The sequence below is a fragment of the Carlito syrichta genome, unplaced genomic scaffold, assembly GCF_000164805.1.
Source record: "Carlito syrichta isolate Samal-C Ts95f unplaced genomic scaffold, Tarsius_syrichta-2.0.1 Scaffold308645, whole genome shotgun sequence".
In the NCBI taxonomy this organism is placed as follows: Eukaryota; Metazoa; Chordata; class Mammalia; order Primates; family Tarsiidae; genus Carlito; species Carlito syrichta.
Window position 1 is genome coordinate 77508 of NW_007252741.1, and position 8653 is coordinate 86160.

An 8653-nucleotide genomic window follows, 5' to 3' on the forward strand; every position below is an offset into this window, starting at 1 on the left:
TTCTTAACCTAGGAGTCTGGGACAAGCTAATTTTATTTTTATCTATAAATACTGATCTATTAGATGTTAGCCCACCTCTTATTGTCTACTGCCATTAACCTTTTATCTTCTTTTGATTGAAATTTAATCAACCTTCTCCTCTCCAAATCACTCAAACTGGAAAAATACTCCCCAAGAAAAGAGTGGCTTAGTTTGGTCAAACGAAATAACTAATCTGAAATGCGCAAGGATCTGGGAAAATTTTTATCAACCATTTAGTCATGTTCTGAAAAATATAAAGAATTGCATGAAGCAGCATTTTTTCTATTATTTATTTAAATACTTTTTTTGTCAACCACACACAAAAATTGATATTGTTCACCCCTTATAAAACAAACAAGGCAATGTTACTTTATTGGCTATCAACCCAAAATAGCGGGAGGAAATAGTAGAACATCTTATTTTTCATAGTTGAATCATCTCTGCATTGAAATGATTCTGAAAAATACCAAATCTTACAGAATAACTAATGTCTTCGTTGCTGGTATCTTTGTAAATAATTTCATCTGTCATAGAATCTCATCTTAGACTATGATATTAAAAAGTTACAGAAAATAGAGATTGAAGAGATTGAAAGATCAAGATTAGCTTCTTCACAGATGAAACCACAAAATCAATGAAGCAGTATTAGTTATACAGAAATAGAAGGAAATGTACACTTTTACCATTTTACAAAAAAAAAAAAAAAGATGTCAAAGGCGGATTTTTCCTTATCATCATACAGTAAATTCTGGTCACAAATTTATGGCATTGTGTGCATATATTTGGAAGGTTGAGAATGAAACTTGTTCAGACACTTTTGTAAATGGCTAAAGACTAGCGATAATTCTAAAAAGAATGGTAATTTTCAAAATTCTGCTTCCTTTTAAAAAAATCTTATTTCAGTGGACTGGATAAAAAATGTGGTGTATATACATAACAGAATATTACACATCATAAAGAGGGACAAAATTATGGGTTTCACAGCAACTTGTATGGATTTAGAGTCTATAATACTCAGTGATCTATCACAGAAACAAGGATCTGAGTACCACATGTATTCACTCATAAGCAGATCCTGAACATTTACCATAATACTATAAGAAAGGGATTGGCAGTAGTGGGACACTGCCAGAGAGGGAGGAGGGACACATAACATCAGTAAGGGTATCCAATCTCAAACCATGCAAAGTGGGGACCAAAGGAATGCCCAAACTTTACCTGTGTGACCCTGAATTGTACTCCACATCTTTAAAATTTTTTAAAAATTTTAAACATTTCAAAAAAATTGTTAGTAAATAACGCTTTGGAGTCACTCAAAAGTATTTGGAGCCCAAATCTATACAATATATTAACTCAAATGAATAATTATATTTATATTATTGACAATGGTGTTTTCATTTTTGTTTTTGAGTCAGTCGGGGACTCATTCTGTTGCCCGGGTTGGAGTGCAGTGACATGCTCATGGTTTACCACAGCCTTGACCTCTGGGCTCAGATTATCCTTCCACCTCAGTCTCCTGACTAACTGGGACACCACACCTGGCTAGACAATGGGGATTGTTATGATCTTTGAAAGGAGACAAGCAGATTTACGATCAGTGAGGTTAATTAACACTCCTGTCACCCTAAATTTGAATTGTAAATAAAAGTATGATCTCATGATAGATGTTATTTTTTTTAAATCTACTGAGAGAGAAAGAATGAGAGAGAGAGGGAGAGAGAGGGAGGGAGAGAGGGAGGGAGAGAGGAGAGGGGGGGGAGAGAGAGAGAGAGAGAGAGAGAGAGAGAGAAATGAAAAAGCAAGAAAGCTCCGACTTTGAAATGGCCCAGAAACATCCAAACAAGGCAAATTTAGTAGCACTCAGAATGTGGTCGCTAAATACTGCTTTTGCACAAAAAGAAATGATAACTTATAATGTGGACAAGTAACTACTTCCAGAGGTGAGGCAAGAAATATTCAAGCGGACCTTATAGCGTCTTATAGCATACCAGAGGTCCAAGAAGGCAATATAGACTGCTAGGGTTATGTCAAGAGGATTCAAGAATCAACCTGCATAAGCTTTTCCTGTCCAAATATGGGACAATTTGAGCATCAATATGATTAATATTAGACTATGTGTTCATCCTTTAATTCATAATAATATTCTTAAAAGTTTATTTATTTTCTGTGAAAGACAACTTCTTTAGTCTTAAAGAAATACACAGATAAAAAGTGTGAATATGTTTGTTTACTGTGGCAACCAAACTTTTAGCAAGATATAAAAAAACACAGTATTTAAGTCAAAATATATTTTAGCAATAAATACACTTGCTAATAAATTTAACTTTTAGCCTAATAACAGTATTTTCCATAAATGGCAGTAGCAGAAAAAAATAGCACAATGTGATGAAAGAAATTTAAATGAATTCACTCCTGTTGCTTCTCTAGAAATGTATGAAATCAACAGCCCTCAACAAGGCCAACTAAGAACTGCTGGTTACATTTTCTGAAAGAGTGTCTGAATTTTTTTAAGCCCTTCAGTTTTGGTCTATAGCTGCTACATTCTTTAGACAATTTTTTGGTAATAATAAACACTTCATCTTCCTGAGAAAAGAAACTTTGCAAGCTGCAATAGGGTACCTTTAACTTGATGTCCTGAGTACCTTTCCAGAATATGCTGAATGACTGCGGATACATTCAACTGAGTATTTTCAATATCAGCCTCTGATTCAGTCCTATTCTCAAACCAAAGATGCCTGTTGTGGCAATATGTTACTGTTATGTTTTGACAGATGGTTATGGTAACATATTACTCCATTTATTTAAACATAGGCATCTAACTCTCCTTTTGTGTCATTCACCGGCACTCATTTCTTAGCACAAACTTTGCTTTTCTTCACATTCTGTGCAATATATGCTTGAGATCAGACATCCAATTTTCAACACTATCATTATTGTCCCTACCATTTGCAATATCCTAGAAGAGCAGTAAAAATTACAATGGCTTTGAAATAAGACAGATCTTGGTTAGAATCACAAAATCACTTGCTAGATATACTACCTTGGGGAAATTACTTACCCTGAGTCTGTTCCATTGTCTCTAAAGTCTAAGGAATGATATCTAACTTGCAAGTTTGTTATAAAGATTACATGTGGTACATATAAAAAATGCCCCTCCCCACCAAATGATGGATACTAAGATTTATATTGAAACAATAACTTTTCATTTTCCCTTTGATCTCTACCTTTCTACACAGTAAGGTTGTGCTTTGTATTACTGTTTTAATAATCCCAACAAGTCCTCCGTGAGTTATTTAATCTCACGCTCTATTCACTCTCCACAGCTATTGCTGATACATTTCTCACCAATGTCTTGCTTTCATTCCATTTCTGGTGACCCTATGAAAACCGCTGTCAACATCTGAATGTTCATGTAGAAGAAACTTGGAACAACAATTTAGGGAGGAGACATTCGGAAAATTGTCATAAAGCTGAATTTGCACAGTAACAGCACTGTTTTTAGTACCAGTGTAAATAGAAGAACTTTTGTGTTGATGCTATGCAAATGCCCTGTTTTTATTTTTATTTATTTATTATTATTATTGTCATTGTTATTATTATTTGAGTTGGAATCTTAATCTGTCACCCAGGCTGGAGTGCAGTGGCACACTCACCGTCACCCCAGCGTCGACCTGCTGGGCTCAGGTGATCCTTCCAAGTAGTGGGTACTACAGGCACATGCTACCACACCCGGCTATTTTTTTATTTATTGTAGATACAAAGTCTCACCAAGTTGCCCGAGCTGGGCTGGTCTCCTACCCATGGGCTCAAGCAATCCACTTGCCTCAGCCTCCCAAAGTGCTAGGATGTCAGGCTGAGCCACTGAACCCAGTCAATGCCCTGTTTTTACATGTATTGTATGTTCTGGGAGTAGCTCTTCAAGAGGCTGGTGGAGACATAAAGTACTTTAAAATCCCCCTTCTCCCATCACCTCCAGCCATCTTTTAGACCATTGATCATTATGCTCCATGAGTCTTTTCAAGGCTGCATTCCTAGATTACATTTGTATCTATACCTATCCTCTTCTTTCCTCACAACCTTTTTCCTTCTCCATAATGTCTACCCCAAGAGGAATTAAAAGTTATAAACAAAATTCCCCACTACCTAATTTTGACCAAAAGTTCAGTTGTCTTGAATCAAGAGAGCCACATATGCTGGTTAGTGCTGGAGCCAGACTGCCTGTGTTCAGGCAATTGTATGACTTGGGCAAGTTCCTTTTATCCCATTTGTGCCTCTGCTCCTTCATCTGTAATAATGAGGATAATGGTAGTAATCTACTCCACAGGATTGTTGTGAGAATTAGATGAATTAATAACTGGCACAAAGTAAATGACATATAAAAGTTAGCTATTATTATTATTACTAAAGTTAAATTGGTATTTTATATATAAATATATAGCATTCAGATAGACTACCTATCTATAAGCAATTGCTTCATTATCAGGTCCTCTAGATATCTGGTAATTAAGTCCTACTCAGGAGTACCCCAAAACCATTTTTATTACCTTTTTTTTTTTGGAGTTGGGGTCTCACTTTGTTGCCCAGCCTGGAGTGCAGTAGCACAATCACAACTCACTGCTGCCTTGACCTCTAGGGCTCAGGCAATCTTTCCACCTCAGCTTCCTGGGTAGCTGGGACTTCAGATGCATACCACTATACCCAGGTAATTTTTTTATTTTTATTTTTGTAGAGACAAAGTCTTGCTATATTGCCTAGGCTTATCCCCAATTCCTAGTCTAAAGCAATCCTCCTTCCTTGGTCTCCCAAAGTGCTGGGATTACAGGTGTGAGCTACCATGCCTGGTCCATTTTTATTTCATTTGATCTGCAGCAAAGTGCTATTTTTTTTTTCATTCATTCTGCAAATATTTACCAAGCACTTACTGTGTGCCAAACATTATGCTAGGAATTGAGAATAAAATAGTGAATAAAAACAGATATTACCCCTCCCCTTATGGTGTAGTGAGAGAGAGCACTACCAATCCAATAATCATAAAGCAAATGGAAAACATTAACTAAAAAAAAAAAAAAAAAAAACTACAAGGTGAGGTATGTGATGGTATAAGAAGGCCAACTTACCAAAAATCAATTTGCAGGAAGCCAATTTGCCAAAAGTCAATTTTCCAAATGACTGATTCACTGAATTCCCTAACAGACAGTTCACTGAAAGCTAGTGTGACAAAAGCCAATTTCTAGAAAATCAATTTGATGAAAAGAGGTGTGCCAAATCATCGTTTCACCAAATGAGCAATTCACTGAATTATTGAGGATTTTTTGAAGTCTTCATTTCACAGAAGTTTTGATGCATCCTTTCACAGCAGCTCTTTAACCCCTAATTTGACTGTGTGTCTGGGCAGCATGTCAATTTTCAGTTTTCGCATTGCAAATGCCAACCCCTTTTCTAATGCCCAATGGTCTAATACTGCAGTGTAAGCAAATGGTGGACTTCTCCTTAAACACAGCTTACTGTCTTCAGACTTCGGCTTCTGTCTATCTCTTCCACTGCCAGAAAGACAGCTACAGAGAACCATCCTAGACTAGGGTTATGAACTGATCTTTCTGCAAATTGTCCACTGCCAAGTTTGTTTTCAGCAGATTGGTCATTTATAGAATTGACTGTCGCTTAACCATTTCTCAGTGAAATTACCTAGAGCCAATGTGTTGAGAGCCTATAACTGGGAAATGTAGCCTTGTCAGGCAGGTGAGGGAAGGCTTCACTGAAAAAAAAAATAGCTGAACTGAAGAAGGATGAATAAATAATCAGCCAAGAGGGAAAAGAAGGAATGTCTAAGCCAAGGAAACAGCCTATGCAAAGGCCATTTGGAAAGAGGAAGCGCTGAAATTACAAGAGTTGTAAAAAGGCCAGTGTGGCTGGAGTTCAGAAAACAGAGGGAGCATAGAGTGAATTAAGACTAGAAACAGTTAGGAGCTAGACCACGCTGTGCCTTCTAGAAGACAATAAAGGTTTTTTTTCCTTTTTTATTTTTATTTTTTTGGGTGCGTGTGTGAGTAATTTTTTTTTTTTTTTTTTTTGGTCAAGGTCTCACTCTGTTGCCCAGACTGGAGTTCAGTGGCATGATTACAGTTCACTCCTGAGCTCAGGCAATCCTCCTGCCTCAGCTTCCTGCCGTAACTGGGGTTACAGGCACTCGCCACCATGCCTGGTTAATGTTTTACAACTTTTTGTGGAGGAGGAGTCTGCTATGTTGCCCAGGCAAGTCTCAAACTCCTAGGCTTAAGCAAGCCTCCCTCTTTGGCCTCCCAAAGTGCTATAATTACAGGTGTCAGCCACCATGCCTGACCCAAGAATGGAAATTCTTGATAGATTTTAAGTAAGACAATGACATGATCAGAGCTGCATTTTGGAAAGATCATTTTATAAACGGTGTGGAGTCAAATTAAGCTACTTTCCCACGTGTAAATTTATTATTTCAATAGTTCTGGAGAGAGAATATAGTACTTGGATGAGTGGGGGGGGGGAAGTGAAGCAAAATAAATCATTATTCAGGAGGTAGAAATGACAGGATTTGACCTCACGTTGCCCTCTTATTCCCTCCGCTGGTCTTCTGTCTCGGCCATGCCCTGCTCTGAAGAGAACCATGCCATTTCCCCCAGCAAGCGGCCCGATGCAGTTCCACTTCTCCCGGCTCTCCCGAGCACACCTCGGCCCCTACTCAGGGGTCCGCGTGGGCCGCGGGCTATGACCTGTACAGTGCCTATGATTATACAATACGACTTATGGAGAAAGCTCTTGTGAAAATGGACATTCAGATAGCTCTTCCTTCTGGGTGTTATGGAAGAGTAGCTCCACGTTCTGGCTTGGCTGCAAAACACTTTATAGATGTAGGAGCTGGTGTCATAGATGAAGATTATAGAGGAAATGTTGGTGTTGTGCTGTTTAATTTTGGCAAAGAAGAGTTTGAAGTCAAAAAAGTGACCAAATTGTGCAGCTCATTTGTGAACGGATTTTTTATCCAGAAATAGAAGAAGTTCAAGTTTTAGATGACACTAAAAGGGGCCCAGGAGGTTTTGGTTCCACTGGAAAGAATTAAAATTTATGCCAAGCATAGAAAATGAGAAATTGTACCTTTTTCTTAAAAATAAAGTGTTTTGGTGTTTTGTAAACTTAATAGTTTTACCTTCTAAAAATATTTAATTTGTTATCATTAAGGAAAGAGTATCTCTGTTGGGATCACATTGAAACTTTCTTGTGTTTTTATTCAGTTGATGGCTACATGTAAATCTACTTTGTGGTGACCTAATGCAAACAGTGTCTTTTTAAAATCAAATGTCCATCAATTACAGACAAAAAAGAAGCCTATATTATTTAATTCAATAAATGATACTCCTTCAGCAATAAAAAAAGAAAAAAAGAAATGATGGGATTTGTTAGGGGTGGTATTGGATATGGGGGTGAAGAAACTCATGACTAACTCCTAGGTTTCTGATTTGCATAACTATATGGTGGTCCTATTCCTAAGAAGGGACCATAAGAAAACGAGGTCTGTATAATATTCTTTCTCAATGTATTGCGATAGATACATATATTTTATGTATCTATTGAAATTTCTTCTTTCAAGTTTTAGGTTACTGTAATATTAAATGTGAGTTTGGTTGAAATGTTTTATGCAATTCAGTGCCTCATCTATGTGGATATGCAATAACTTGTAATTTTTTAAAACCTAGGCTCCATCATTTACTAGCTACTTGACTTTATATAACTAACTTAACCTCCCGGTGCCCCAATTTATTCAACCTTAAATTGGGAACTTTACATGCCTGGGAAGGAAGTAGTTCCTGCAACCCATCCTCTCTCTTCATTAGAGGGAGGCCTCCAGGAAAGAAAGAAACATGGCCTAGTTAAATCTCCTTGTAGACAACCTAATGACAAACATCCTGGCAAACACGTTGACACTGGTGAGACATTTCAAATCTATGGAATGACTTCGGCAGGATGTACCTAGTCTGTATTGACTGGCTATGATAAGCACATCCTGAATCTAGGAAATTATGTGTCGTGGCCCTGAAGAGTGTCATGTAAACTAGTAACTGAGTACACAATGGAAAAGTATCATTACCGAAAAAGTTTCCTTTTTTGTGTAAATGATGTCACCACACACATTACTTACCTAAAGACTTCACCCGATAATCTGTGCCAGAGTGAATCCTGATTCGGCAAGAAAGGACATGAGTGGCAGTGATGGTGCCCTGGGATTCTCCCTGCTAAGCCTGAACCTTGTAATTTCTTGCAATAAATACTAGTAAAGCTTGATGCAGGGTAAAATACTTAATTTTTGTGTGTCTGATCTAAGAATACAAAATTATTTGTGTTAAGATCACTGGCTCTGATTGTTTGAGGATTAAATGAGTTAATGACTTAGAAAATGCTTAAAACACTACCAAGATGACCAGGCATGGAGGCTCACTCCTATAATCCCAGCATTTTGGGAGGCAGAGGCAGGAGGTTTGCTTGGGCCCAGGAATTCAAGACCAGCATAGGCAACATAGAAAGACCTCATCTCTACAAAAAAAAAATCAAAAAATTCGCCAGGCATGGCGGTGCACACTTGTAATCCAATTACTTGGGAGGCTGA

At 37.6% G+C, this 8653-nt stretch overlaps 1 pseudogene; it reads left to right on the forward strand.

Annotated features, from left to right (window-relative positions):
* Positions 1-6636: 6636 nt before the first annotated feature.
* On the forward strand, positions 6637-7208 carry LOC103267968 (annotated as a pseudogene).
* The last annotated feature ends 1445 nt before the right edge of the window (positions 7209-8653 follow it).